This window comes from Prinia subflava, chromosome 5, assembly GCF_021018805.1.
Source record: "Prinia subflava isolate CZ2003 ecotype Zambia chromosome 5, Cam_Psub_1.2, whole genome shotgun sequence".
Classification (NCBI taxonomy): Eukaryota; Metazoa; Chordata; class Aves; order Passeriformes; family Cisticolidae; genus Prinia; species Prinia subflava.
In genome coordinates, this window is record NC_086251.1 from 32,485,622 (window position 1) to 32,499,893 (window position 14,272).

The following is a 14,272-nucleotide window of genomic DNA, read 5'->3' on the forward strand; positions in this document are numbered from 1 at the left end:
TGACATCTAGATTGGTAGAAGGAGAGGCCTAGGGAATTTGTAGGAATTTTTTGTTTGGGTGGGGTTTTTTTGGTGGTTTGTTGTTGTTGTTGTTGTTGTTGTTGTTGTTGGGTTTTTTTGGTTGATAAAAGTGCTATTAATTTATTTTTTTATTTTATTTATTTTATTTGTTTTTATTTTATTTTATTTGTTTTTATTTTATTTGTTTTTAGCTAATCAGTGTCCTTCCTTCTTGATTCCAAAGAAAATGTCACCATTCCCACCTTTCAGTATGTTGGCAGACTTCGTGCTCTTTTCCATTTTCTTCTCTGAAGCAGTTGTATTGAATTGAGAGGGTATATTCCAGTCTCCTGCTCCGTGTCTGTCCCTCATTTCCAGCCCCAGAGGGGCCGGGGCGCTGCCCCTTCCCCAGGGCTCAGTCCGAGCGCTTGGGCGGTGCTGCGGGAAGCGCTTTCTGCGGCTGGTCCGAGCTCCCCTGGGTGCCCACGATGGCTCTGCCCCTGCAGGCGCTTCCAGCACTGCTGCAGGCAGGCTGCCTCTCTGCTGCGTTTTTCTGGGATGTCATTTACGTGCCACTGTGGCATTGCCTTTCCTAGATGATATTTCTGGGCAACAATTGCAGAGCAGGTATGTGCACTTAATGCCTCACTGCGTTCAGGCATCTGGCCGGAGCTGGTGATCTGGAGTAGTTCTCACTGACTAAAGCACCCTAGGAAACTCTGTAGGAAGCGGTTCCTGGCATAGAAGTTGTGTTCCCTCCTCAAGATCTATCTTCCTTTCCTTGCAGCTGAATATCCTATATCATCTCATCTGGTTTCTTTTTCTTAGCTTAATCCACAGTGTTCCAAGTATGCACTAGAGCCTTGGGTCAAGCAAGACAAGTGTTCAGATTTCTTTGACAGTTGGGAAGTAGAATTATTCCTGCAAGTATTTCCTTGCTTATTCACAAAAATACAAAAATAAATTTGGCTACCAACAAGATAAATATATTGCAGCTGTGCCTGGACTGAATGAAGGTAGAAATTTTAAAAAAATATTTTTAAAAGAACAGTAAAAAACTGTTACATCTCTTTATTTGTTTGAGATTGAGGGAGGCAGAGGGAAAGCTGTCTTTTCCCCTTATCATTCTTTCAGGTATTCAGAATAATTTCCAGCTTGGAAGTTTTCTTTGTTTCTGCTGGAATCTAAAATAAAACATTCCCTGTGTTTGTTCCAAAGCTTCAGCTGTGCTGGTTAGATCCCAACCAAAGACTGGTTAAAAAAGCACCCAGTGCTGAAAGGGAAATACTTCTTCCTCCTACCATACCCAGACTTGAAATTCTGTTGATTCTCATCAAGGCTTCTAATTAGAGCTGGAAATGGGGAAAATTTGTTTAATTATTTAGTATCAAAGAGGCCTATGGAAATCTGAGTGGTTTTGTGGTATAAGTTTGAGATGAAGAGCTTTAATGCCATTGCATGGTAGTGGTGTGTACTGTGAACCTGACTGATTACAATACCTGCTTACTATTGTTTTGTTTGGCTTTTTTTTTTTTAATTTCCTCTCCCATATCTTGTTGGTATTCACTGTGTGAGTTGTTCTTTGTTTTAATGCGAACAGTAAGAAATGTGTAAGCTTAAAAGGAGTGCTGTACTTAATTCCTGCAGAGAAAAATGTTATTGGGCTGAGCTCCTGTCTGCTACTGCTAACTTTGAGTGCTACTCTAAGTATCCTCACTGCCAGGATAGTTGACACCTTATTAAAAGCCTTTGCAGAGAAGCCAAAGCTCACAGGGGCCAGAGCCTCTTCTTGAGTAAATTGGAATAGTTTTTAATGACTCAGGGAGGTGTAAGTGATCTATGACAGCTGAGAACCTGGCTCTCAGACACCTGGAAAGGCAGTATCTCTCACTCCTAGGCATGTTCCTCCGGGTCAGAAGTAAGGCAAGCTGTCCGACAGAGACAGTGCACATCTGAACTGCTTTGCTTGGTGTTCTGAACTCTTCTGGAGAGGAGAGAAAGGAGCTTGGTTTGTCTCACCAACACAGCCGTAGCCTTTCTAGCTGAGCTGTACTGAGTCTAGAACCAAGCACTGACTCAGCTATTGCTGAGTTTCTGGTGGTGTACACTGCTATCTTCCTGACTTGATGGATGAGACCAGCAGTGTCTCAGAAGTGATTCATGACCTGGGGCCAAAGCAAGATGTTGTGTAGTGTGTGTTGTGTGGGCCATGCGTGGAAGTGTTCATTGTTACATTCCTAAGGAGGTGTGTGATCTTCTTTGCTCTACGTGGGAAGAACGCTCCTGGTTTTGTCATAAAAAAGAGCTGATACTCAAAGGCTCCACTTTCCTGTGGATTTTAGATATATCCAGAAGTGATGGATAAAAACCTTCATTGTAAACCAGCAAGGAAAAGGGGATTTTGCTTGTTATTTCAAACCTAAGAAGGCAAACAGTAATAGCTGGCATTAGGTGAGGGAAAGAGATGGGCACGTTGGTCTCGAGATTGTATACTAACATACCAGACCTGTTATTCTTGTGCAGGTACTCTAGTGTTTATTCTGTTGCAGATGATTATGTGAAAAAACCCTCTAATTTAAGTAGCATTGTGCTTCATATCAAGCCTTATAAAGTAGGACCAGAAAAAGCTGAGTTATTCTGACTTGAGTTAAATTTCCTTAAAATGTACTAGAAAATCAAGTTTAAGACTGTGCTTCACATTGACAAAATTCTGTTTAATTAAGGAATTTTAATATTTCTCTTATTTGAGTTTTAGAATTAATGTCTACATGATGGAGGTTGGAAAATATTGTACTTATTGAAAAAGCAGTATTTTAGATTAATGTTGACAGAACATTGACTTTTTAACATATAGATATCCATTGGCTGAATGAGACAAAATTAATTAGGGAAAAGTGCTTATTTTGGGGCTGGGTTTTTTTTGAAAATTAAGTAATTCAGGTTTTTTGACTTTCAAAATATTGCTTGATCTAGGAATAATCTCAGAATCTTCAGAAAGAGAACATTAGAAAGCAAAAGAATAAATGAGTTCAAGAGAAAAGCTTTAAGCATCCAATAGTCTTGGGTTCTGCTCTGAAAGGTATGGTGTCCTGGTATGCTTGAAAAGCTTTCTTGTTCAGCATATACTGCACGTAGAGCCAGGCTGTGGGCTTGTAATGATGTCCACACCTAGGAGCCATGGTCACCCACCAGCATTCCACTCAGCCCTGTGCTGCAGACAGAGAACAAAAAATATGTTTTCTGGCCTCAAAACACCTACATACATAATACAATCCATATGGGACTATTTTTCGAAGGCTATTTAGAAAAGCTTGTTTTATTAGGATGAAGTTTGATTGCTGAACAAATATGAATTTCATGCCAAATGAAGAAATATCATTTGTCAAGCTGAACTTTTTAAACTCTTATTCACAATTTTTGGATGCGTCTTATGTATTTGATGACTATAAAAGAATTTGCCAAGAAAATGAAAGTCATAAAATTCCTCTGCCCTCGTGCATTTGCTTTTCTTTTTCCTTTGTCTCCTGAAGCTGTAGGAGGTGTTTGCTGACATGCTTTGCTTTCAGGGCACTTCTGGAGCAATGTGATACGAGAAGTGACTCAGCTAAGCAAACTGAGTTTGTATGAACATCAGAAGCCCTTACAGTATGAAGCTGTAACTGGGAATTATGAAAAGAGGCATCTAAGGAGCCTCTTTTGTGTTATTTACACACCTCTCAATGTGTTATTTACATACGTATTTCACTATATGACAGCTATGAAATATAATTTCCAGTTATGCTGCAAAACTGAAAAACTCCCTTCCCAAACCTTACTGTGTCCAACATCGTAGACAGGTTTCTTACACTTTTACTACATGAGCAGGTATCTCATGCACAGTTCTGGCAAAACAGTCCCTTTTACTTTTTCTTGCTGTGATGAGAGGCAGCTCGTTGTGTGAGCACTCGTGTTTCAGGGTGTTACCTGAGGGGGCTCTGTGCATCACCCGTGGAGCACACAGTGCCAGCCTGGCAGGTAGGGCAGGCAGGGGGAAGTCAACAGATCTACCTGGGCTTTTCTGCTGACTCTGCCACTTACATCTGTAGTGAAACAAAAAAGAGAGAGGCAGGAAAGCTATTTTATTATGTAAGGAGATTTGCAAGGCATTTATTTTAGTTTGTTTTGTTGTGGGTTGGTTTGGGTTTGGTTTTTTATTCCATTGCCCTTCTTTCAAAATTGAAATCTTATCTGTTCTTTTTGCTTTTCCTGGCAATAGCCATGTAAAAACAGAATACCAGATTAAAAAATGTAGCTTTGTAGGAATGAGAGAGCTGAAGCTTTTTTTTTTTTTTTTTTTTTGTCTGAGACAACAACTTATAATTTCTGCATTTTATACTTGAAACCCAGTGTCACAATAAATGGCTGCAGGAAGGAAAGAACTTTGTTGAATGGTTGTACTGCTGCAGCATCAGTTGCTCCACTTCTCAGAGAGAATACTGATGGAAGCGGGAAGAAACAAAACTCTTCCTCACTGCCATTTTTATTTAGATGGTCTCTCTGTCAAGAATAAGAGGTATAAGAGAGACAAGCTCACACCTCTCCCCGCCCTCCCCTTCGTTCTTTATTTTCAATCACACCACTGTTCTCTTGACTCCATTTCCCCACCTATAAAACTGCAGTAGGGAACACAGTTTTCAAAGGAATAATTTTGGCCTAAATCCTTAAGGCTGATTGGGTACCAAACTTCTTGTGAGATAAGCTATTTATAAGAGGAGTTGAGTTTAACTTAATCTGGAAAGATAAAACATACCTTTTTTAACTTTCAGATACTTTGTGTCTATGTGCTTGAATACATCCATTTTTAGATTTCTAAATACTTTTAATAGGGAAGAAGGCCTTTTAACTTCTGTAATTCTCCCCAATAAAAAAACCAAAAAGGATATTTCCAGTGAATAAGCCAAGTTTTCACTGTCATGAACAAAAAAAAAAAGTTTAAAGGCAGACAAAGAATTGTTTAACCAGTTGTCTTTTCCTAAAAGAACTGCTGGCCGACTTATATAATATTTTTACTATATACATCAATGCAAACTGAGAGTTAAGTGCTTTGGTAAGAAAGGTGGATTTGTGCACATACTTCATTTTTTGCTGAATTTAGATTCAGACCTGAATCCTGCAGGGGCTTGCCAAATGCTTGAGTTTGTTTTCAGTGGAACTATTCAGAGTGTGTTATGTGAACCACACACAGCAATCCAAGGGACCTGAGTCAGGTGAGCCTTGCGAAAAGTCCCAGAAATAATTTATATATACCTCCTTCCCCTGTTAAAGGACTTTCTAGTTAGTGTGCATATTAAAATGCTAAACTTTATGGACTTCAGGATTAGAAATACGATAATAATAGAATATAAAAATAGTCTGTTTTTTTTGATCTGCATGGTTACCAAAATTCTACTCTTTCAAAAATTGCCAAAAAAAAAAAAAAAAAAAAAAAAAAAATCACTTCTGGGAAACTACACACACGAACCTAGGGCCAAATCTTTTTTCTTGATATTTCCAACAACTGCTCTGTTTTGCTTCTTCTGTTTCCTTGTCAGAAGGATCCTGTTTAGCTTGTTTGGCTAAGGGTAGTTGGGTATTTATTCATTGATCTCTCCTTTCTTGAATTATCTTGAATTCTAATTGGAGTTTTTTATTACTTTACTCTCCAAACATAGCTACAACAGACATCACCCCTCCATTTCTGTAGAGCTGTTCACAACCATGGATGAGCTGTCACCTTGCATTCTGGGGCTAACCACACTGCCCAGCAGTTCTCCACTAGCTGCTTTCATGGGCAGTTTGATTGAATGATTTTCCCCACCCCTCACAAATAACATGTGATCCAGAGTGCCTGAAAAAGTGTTAAAGTCACTTGATGTTAGGAGAGATTCTGTAAATAGGCCTGGGAGCAGTCCTCTAGGTGTTTGTAATTAATCAGGCTCCAAACACTTGGAGCTTTTGGATGCACTTGTAAAAAGTCTAAAAATGTAAACAGTTTTCTTTCCCCTCCCCAGGAAGTCTTAGTGCAGTAAAGACGTAAGTGGAGAAGTTAAATTGACAGTGATCAAATCAATTACACTTCAGATCCGACTGTGGCAGGGCTCTTTGGTTCTCAACCAGATGGAACTAGACTTCTTGTGAAGGAGGTATTATTATTTCTTGTCAGGGTTTCAAAATGAACATAGGAGTTCATAGTAAAAAATTACTCTTTTTTTAGAAAATATACTAGAACACTTAGAGGAAAGACTCCTTGGGAGCTGATGTCACTAAGCGTTATCAGACACACAAAAAACCGTCTTAGCCATTTTGTATTCTTCTGATCTGACAAAAGAGGGAACATAAATGGACAGGATATTCTCCTGTGCTGCAAGGCAAAGTAGAAACCCTCTTTTTTAATATAGTAAATTCTTGGATTCAGAGTTTATGGGTTCTTTTGGCTGTGCCTTTCTTATAAGCTGAAGTATTTACATTAAGAAAGCTATGATGTAAAAACATATAAGAGACAAAGCACAGTGGTTTTTTGTCTTGATGTAATTAGTAATTGAGATAAATCCAGATGAGGGCACAGGCTATCTAGAGGCAGAAGGCATTTTTTTATCCTATAGAGATAGGACAGCTTGTTTAGAAAGGCTCTGTGCATTAGGAGGGAAGGTGACTGCTGTCATCAGGTGTAACAAAACCACCTTCCCAGGTGAAAAAAACCCCACCATAACCAAATGTGATTTGTCTGTTTCTAATTTAGAGAAGTACTTTGTAAAACCAAGTACTTTTATGGTTTAGACTTTTCAATCAAATTATTTGTTTGATCTGGAGTCCAGGCCCCTCTTGCTTTGAGGAGACCGCCACCAGCTTATGTAAAGGCTTTGAAAACCCCTTCAGGACTTGGAGGTGCATATTTTAATAGAGCAAGTTCCACCTGAAACCACCTTGAAGAGAATTGTTCATGCTGGTGTGGATAAAATGATTGTGCCTTAACTTCAGTGCTGAAAATGCTTTTAATATGACATATCTTGCTACGAGGAGATGTCATGATAGCAACACCAACAGGGTCCTGCAGGCTCACTGGAGCTCTTGGTCAGCAAATCCCATACATTGCAATGATAGCAAGATTAAATTTGTCCCTGGAATGCTAGGAGTGAGTAAGGAAGTGGGATTTTTAAATGCTTCCTTTTTCAACAGATGCAAAAGGATCTAAAGATATTCTTAAAGTTACTAGAACAAAGAATGCACAGTCCAGCAAATGAGCTCTTGCTAGTTTCCAAGTCTTGCTAAATGTAACATTCTTCCAAGAATTTGGGTAGCAGCTAAATGCACCTAACTTTCCTAATTCCTTACTTTCCTTTTCTTGGAAAAAAATTCCAATACATAAAAAGTAAGTGGAAGGAGGATGGTGGTGTTTCAGGAATCAGAAAAGAAAAGGTGATGATGTCTGTCTGCTCACTGGAGGTGCTCAAACCAGCGCCTCCAGAGGTGCAGCCACTTAGTCATGAGGCTGCAGCCTGTTTGTGTGAGACCTGCACCTCCCCTGCTAAAGCTGCTGAACAATTCTAAAAACAATTAAATCAAGACAAGGAGCCAGAATTAGCCATCTGCTCAGGAGGGTGGGGGAGGGTGGTTGGCTTGGTTTTGCCATCTCCTGGACTGCTCTTGTGTTTTTATCAGGTGTCTGCCCAGCCTCCCAAACACTCCTTGAGGAGTAGCTAGAGCCAAGTTACCCTGTCCTTCCTTGTGTTCAGCCTGTCATATGAACCACTAGGTGACAAGTTTGTCTTCATTGCCTTCTCTGGTGTCATTAGACCTTTGATTCTTTTGCCATAACTCTTACAGACATTTTTTGGTTTTTTAATTAAACTGTCTATGTCTGCTGTGGTATTTTGTGCAATGCCTGATCCTGTAGCCATGAGTGAGACGAGCAGTTGCCAGGCTTGCTCCCTCAGGGGATACAGGAGAAGAATTGCCAAGCTGGTGGATTCGGGCTGGGTTTAGGGCTGAGATGGATGTAGAGCTGTTCAGGTTCACTGAGTCTCAAACAGTCCTAGGCATGTACAGGAGTTCAGGCACCTGAGGCACATGATTACAGGAAAACACGGCTGTGTGTAGCCATTAGCTGCCTGAGGAATCAGGAAAGAGAGGCAAGGTTTGAGGAGCATGTGCTTGGGCTTTGGTATTTGCATGGGACACAAGGACAGCTGTGGGTACTTAGTAAAGGGTGAACTTCTTTTCAACTCTTCACCTATCTTTTAATTGGAAATTATTCCCAGTTTTGTAAACTTCCAGATCAAAAACCTCCAGAACCAAACCAGACAGAACCTCTGTCTATTTTGCACAACAAAATAGAAAGGTTTTTTTACAAGCAGCTGATGCTGTAGGATAGGTTTATGAAAGCCTTATCTTCAACTTTGTGGATAGCTCTTGTTCTTTTAAAGGCTTACAGGTTGCTGCTGAGAATGTAAAAACACAGCAGAAAATAGTCAATATGGTTAGAAATTAGAAAATAGCCTCAACTACTAATTGATTTATTTTTAACTGAAAGAAGTGTGTATCATTATGGCACATTGCTTGCCTGCTGGGTAACTTGGCATTCAAGAGAGTCCCTGAAAAGTCTTACAAGACACCCTAACTTCAGGGCAGAAACCACCAGAAAGGCTGCAGCAAAGCTGGAGACACTGTGGGATTAGCAGGATGAAGCTTCTGATTCTAGAAAGAATCAGAAGCAGGACATACTTTTCTGCTTTTTTAGCTGTGCACACATGTTACCCACGCATGCAGAGAATCCTGTGTCAGCTCAGTCATAGGGTTTGGGAATTCAACCAAGAGCCAGAGTCTATGCATGAGCTATGACAGCCATGCTTATCTGTTATAACAATGACTTTTAAAGAGTTTACTTAAATTCTCTTTTTTTTTTTTTTTTCATTTGTTCAATGGTTTATGCAGCATTAAAAAGAGGTTTCTTCAATTGCCGTAACACAAGGCCATAAATCTTACAGCCATTGCACTGCTCATTGGAATCAAAGTTTTGCAATTCTCTTAGTCACTGTTTGCAGCGTGGTTTAAGAAAAGGAAAAGAATAATCAAGGGGAAATTATGAGTACTTCTCTGGATGGCCTAACCTGCTCTTTCATGAGCCTGTTTTGTCTATTTAGAAACATAAAATGTCATAATGTGGTATTCTACATTTCCAGTGTAGAAAGGTGTTCTCTATTGAGTTGAGGAATCAGAACCACATTTCCTCGTACAGGCTATCCCACTTGAATTTCAGCCATTTTTAGAGAACTTTAGGACATTAGAATACAGATATCGCACTGAAAGAACTGCTGGGGAGGGTGGTTTGTGGTGGTTTTTTTTGGTTGTTGTTGGGGTTTTTTTTGTTGTTGTTGTTTTTGGGTTTTTTGGGGGGTTTTTTTGGGTGGTTTTTTTGGGGTTTTTTTGGTGGTTTTTTTTGGGGGGATGGGGTTGTTTGGGTTTGTGTGTGTGTGTTTCTCAGAGTAAAGTATTAGTTAAAAGATGTTTGAACTCAGCATCGAAGCCATGTGCACGTTCTGTGATCTAGCAAATATGCCCAGACCCAAAAATCCCTGTCATCTGTAATGTCATCTGTTCCCAGAAAAGTAACGTTGTGTGGTGGTTAGGTTCAGAACAAAGACCTGGGATAAAAGGAGTCAGTGTTTGTACATTTAATGGTCTCTAGCTGAATGACACTGGTTAGGGAAGGAGGGAAAGTCTGAGATTAGTAACGAGTAGCGCGTTATTTTTTTCTGTGCTTCCTCCTTTGCCTCACTCAGTTTACCATGAAATTCAGCCACCGACTCCCACCACTGCTTTTCTTGGAGAACAGAGTAGGATGAAGAAATGCAGTGATGAAAAGTAAGAGACAACTGTGCATTGCATTTGGAGCTGCATTCTATGTGTTTTGGTAACAGGAACTATAGAAGAAAATTAAAAAGAGGTGATTCAGGTCCACCTGATCTTTAAAGTCTGAAACCATTCTCAATTCCTACCATCTCTACCTCTGCCCCACATACAAATACAGACCTCATTAATAAAATGGGATTTTTTAAAGTTCTCTTAGTTTCAGTTGATAATGCTACTGCCATGACTCTTGTATTTAGTGTTATTTCTGCTCCCATGTGTTGAACACATGGTTAGCAGCTCTCCCAACCATGAGGATCCATGTAATCACAGCACAGCAGTCATCATAAATAAAGCAAACATGACAACTGAATCTACGTATTTCCTTCTCATGGCAAACGAGGATGATGAACTGGAGCTCAATGCCATTCTTCACCTAACAGCAAAAGGCTTAAGCATGGTAGACCTAGACCATGAGTGTACTTGGAAACTGGTTTATTTAACCTTTTCATTCTCTTGCATTTGAAAATCTTGGCTTAGTTCCCAACCCTATGGTAGTCAGCCACATTCATGAGTGACAGGTACCTTCATGACGACAATTCCACATCCTTTGCTTACAACTGTTTTTGATTTTTATTTAGTTTGCACGTAAGCAGGTCACTGTCAGTGGCTGAGCACTTCAAGGGAACTTGTTCTCTGCTCACGGTTGGAATCTCCCATTGACCCTAGGCATGACAAACTGGCAGACTTTTTAAGGAACACAGTAATTCTTTATTTAAAAATTCTTTATTCTTTGAGATAATTCCTGAATATGATTCTTTTTGAAGAGTATTGAAGGCAATTGCATCAAACAAAGCTGAATTTTTAAGTGTATGCACATGTATCCATATGGCAGTGGAGTCAGAGTGTTCTGCTGGGTTTTTGTTGTTGCTGTTTTCTCGTCAGGGCATATCACATTGCCATCCTATTTGTATCAAGCATGGCAGAAATATAATTCAATCTAATTGTCAGTTCCATTAACATGAAATGTTGGATTCAGGTGTCTCAAAATTGGGAGATAATGTCCTCTCCCTGATAGCCTTGATAGCTTCTGGCTTGGATGGAGAGGTACCGTAAATTCTACAGATAGTGACACTTGGCTAAGAAAACAGTGAACATATTCATCTGCTTTGTGGATCATGTGGAACTGTCCTTTCCTTGGACATCTTAAATTTTCATGGGATTATGGTAGCATCCTCTGAATCTCCCTACCTTGCCCTTCTCCTTCTGTAAATCTGAGTGTGTGACTTCAAAAACTAAAATCTTTAAGGTCTTTGTCCTACAGATCCAGGCATTGTCTATTTGCATCAAAAAAAAAGGTAATTGCTTAAAATTTTTATCACATTACAAGTGATGGAGCATTACAGATGAGGTGAGAACTGGTTTAGTGAGCTTAACCAGCAAACTGGCCAGAAGACTCCAGGTTTGTTTTGGGCTGATGGCGTTTATGGGGTTTTTCCGAAAAATTTAAATGTTCAAAATTAGTTTTTTCTACACCGTGAAAACAAAAACAAAGCCTTTTCAACACTTTCATAGAGCTACTGTTTAGAGGCCTGATTTTAAGGCAAGTCTCTTCATCGTGAAAAAGCTACTTGTCTTCTTCCTCAACTACTGACATTTGGAAACTATGGGGCTGGAATGTTACTCTCAAAAGCCAAAAACCTGACTTGGTAGTCATCTTTCTGCCTGTGCCCTTCCTCAGCCTAACAGATAAGACAGGCTTCATCATATTTTGGTAAAATAAGCTCCAGGTCAGCTTTACTTGCAGTCCTGTAAGTGACTCTCAGGACTCTGACATCAGAGAACCCAGGCTCTCTGGATGGCTCCTGAGTTGCTGCATGGTTTTACTGCATTTGGTGAATGCAAATGTGCCAGTAATTAGAAGCATATAGCTATTTCCTCTCCTTAGCAATTCACTAAGCATTTTTATATGACTGCCTTCTGTGGGTTAACATAAAAAAATATTTTTTTTACTAATGAGTTTATTATCAGACTGTATTATGTTTTTAAAAGTGTTATTAATGTGTGTATGCACATGCACCCCAAGAGTAAGTTTAGTGTCACAAATCAAATACTTTCACCAGTTACACAGTGGTTTTTTTAAACTGGAGTCATAAATATTTCTTAACCAGACAAAACCAATGTTCCAGGGCAATACACTTTATTTTGTATAGCTTCCTTCAAGCACATTGCGTCTCTAATGCATTAGAGGTAATTAACACACTTGCAAATTTTAAAATACTCTAAAAGGTTTTAATTTGATGAAAATTCTAAACAGTATCATTATACATGCTCCTTAATTCACATGCATCATAAAGGTAAAAGGGCAATTACACATGTGCAGCTATTTACATTCTTGTAAATATTGGTTTGGTGAACTCTGAGTGAGGAGGGATAGTTGGTATCTTTATTCATTGATTCTGAAAGACCACCACTGTGATTATTCTGTTTAAAAAACTACATATACATGTTTGGACTGTTGGAACAGTAGGAGGGACAAGGGATTTTGCTTGTTTTTTCTAATCAATATGGGACTAGCCAATCCCAGGACCAAAGGACAGCTCTACCATAAAACTGAAATTAGAATAATTAATCTCATTATCATGGTGCAATAGCTATGTTTTATTAAAATTTCACAATAGTACTGCTGAGCCTTCCTGGTGAAACACTCAAGCTGCCTGATGAACTCAGCAGACAGCTGCTCACCACCACACACTTGACTTGTTCCAGCAGACAGTTCCTGTAAGACACATCATTGTTTCGTGCAGTGTAAGTTTTGGTTTTATTCTTTGCCTGTATTTAAGGACAAAACCAGGTCTGAATTGTGGTATTTTTCCTTGGCCTGCACTGTGCAGATCTATCATACACAGGAGGGCAGCTTCTCTGGCCACAGGCAGCCTGCTGGGTATCCCTGTTCTGGCCAGCTTGCAGCGCTGCATTTCATATCCCCACACAGGGCTGGAGTGACCTGGTGTGCTTCACAACATTACGTGTGGGATTACTGATACTATTAAACAAGCAATGCTTCTTTGCCCTTCCCTTTTCAAGCCCACTATTCACTGTACACACCTCCTTTTATTGTGCACCTGTCTTTAATAGGAGCTTAAAATGAAATAAATGGATTGTTTCATTTTTGTGATTCAAATGGATTTTACTGCAGCTATAAGGACAGAACGTATCTCAGATTAGCAGCATCAATGGGACAGTCAAAGATCTGAAGAAACACCAAATTTTTAGGAATGGCAGTCTAGCCTCCAACTATCTGGAACCTTGTAGCTACACCAGTGGCTGGCAGCAGCATTAGATGGAAGGAAGGACCATTTTACACACCCTGGCCCACTGGCATCAGTAGGTTTTAATGTCAGACTTATAGACACAGACTCTATGCTGGTTTTGGAGCAATCTTTGTAGCTTTGCAGCTTTCAATACCTGTGTGAAGACTAAGAAGGAATGCAGATAAACAGTAAGCTTAAGATGCAGAGAATACAAGTTCTGCCACATGAACAGCTAGATTGCTCCCATTCTGTTCCAGCCACTGGGAGCCAAGGGAGCTCTGTGATTCATAGAAATTCCTCATTTTTGTGTCATGTGTGAGCATAAATCCCACTTCATGACATTCAGTTTTCAAGATATATTTTTAAAAGGAAACATGATGGACATGATAGTCCATTCCAAAAGGTTAGAATTTTGCAACCTACCCATAAATGGCATGAGAGGGCCAATTCTCTACATACAATTTATTACAAATTACTAAGTGGCGGGACAAAGCAAATGACATTGACAGTCATATTTGTGCCATCCTGTTAACTTTAATTTTATATAGCTAGGAGCCTTAATTTCTTACTTTTTCTTTTTTTCTAAGAGATCATCATTATTTTAATGTGTCTTTCTATAGGATGGGAAAGGCAACTACTTCTTTTCCCACTGGTTTGCAATATTAGCTGTAAGCTAATGCCGTTTTCCATAAATTCCAGTGCTCCATTCACATGACTTGAAATATTCAGGTGTATTCTCATCTTTCAGAAGGGGAGAACCCTGGAATATAAAGTTCTTCAATCTCCTAGGGCAAGAAGGCAATTTAAGCTTCCCAGAACAACTTCAAGAGCAAGGACAGCTACCAGTGTTATTAGAATAGCATATTTTTTCAGAAGATCAATTGTTATGACCTTCATATCCTGGATTTAGATTCAGAGGTTGTTGACTCAATCTTATTAACACAGACAAATGTGTCCATTTTCACTTATAATTTAACAACACTATAATGCACAAATGCTGCAGTTACTAAGACAAAGAACAGCAGGGGATAATAATTTTCACATAACAGTTCCATTGATAAGGAAGATGTTCAAGTGTTCAGGAAAGCTGTGGG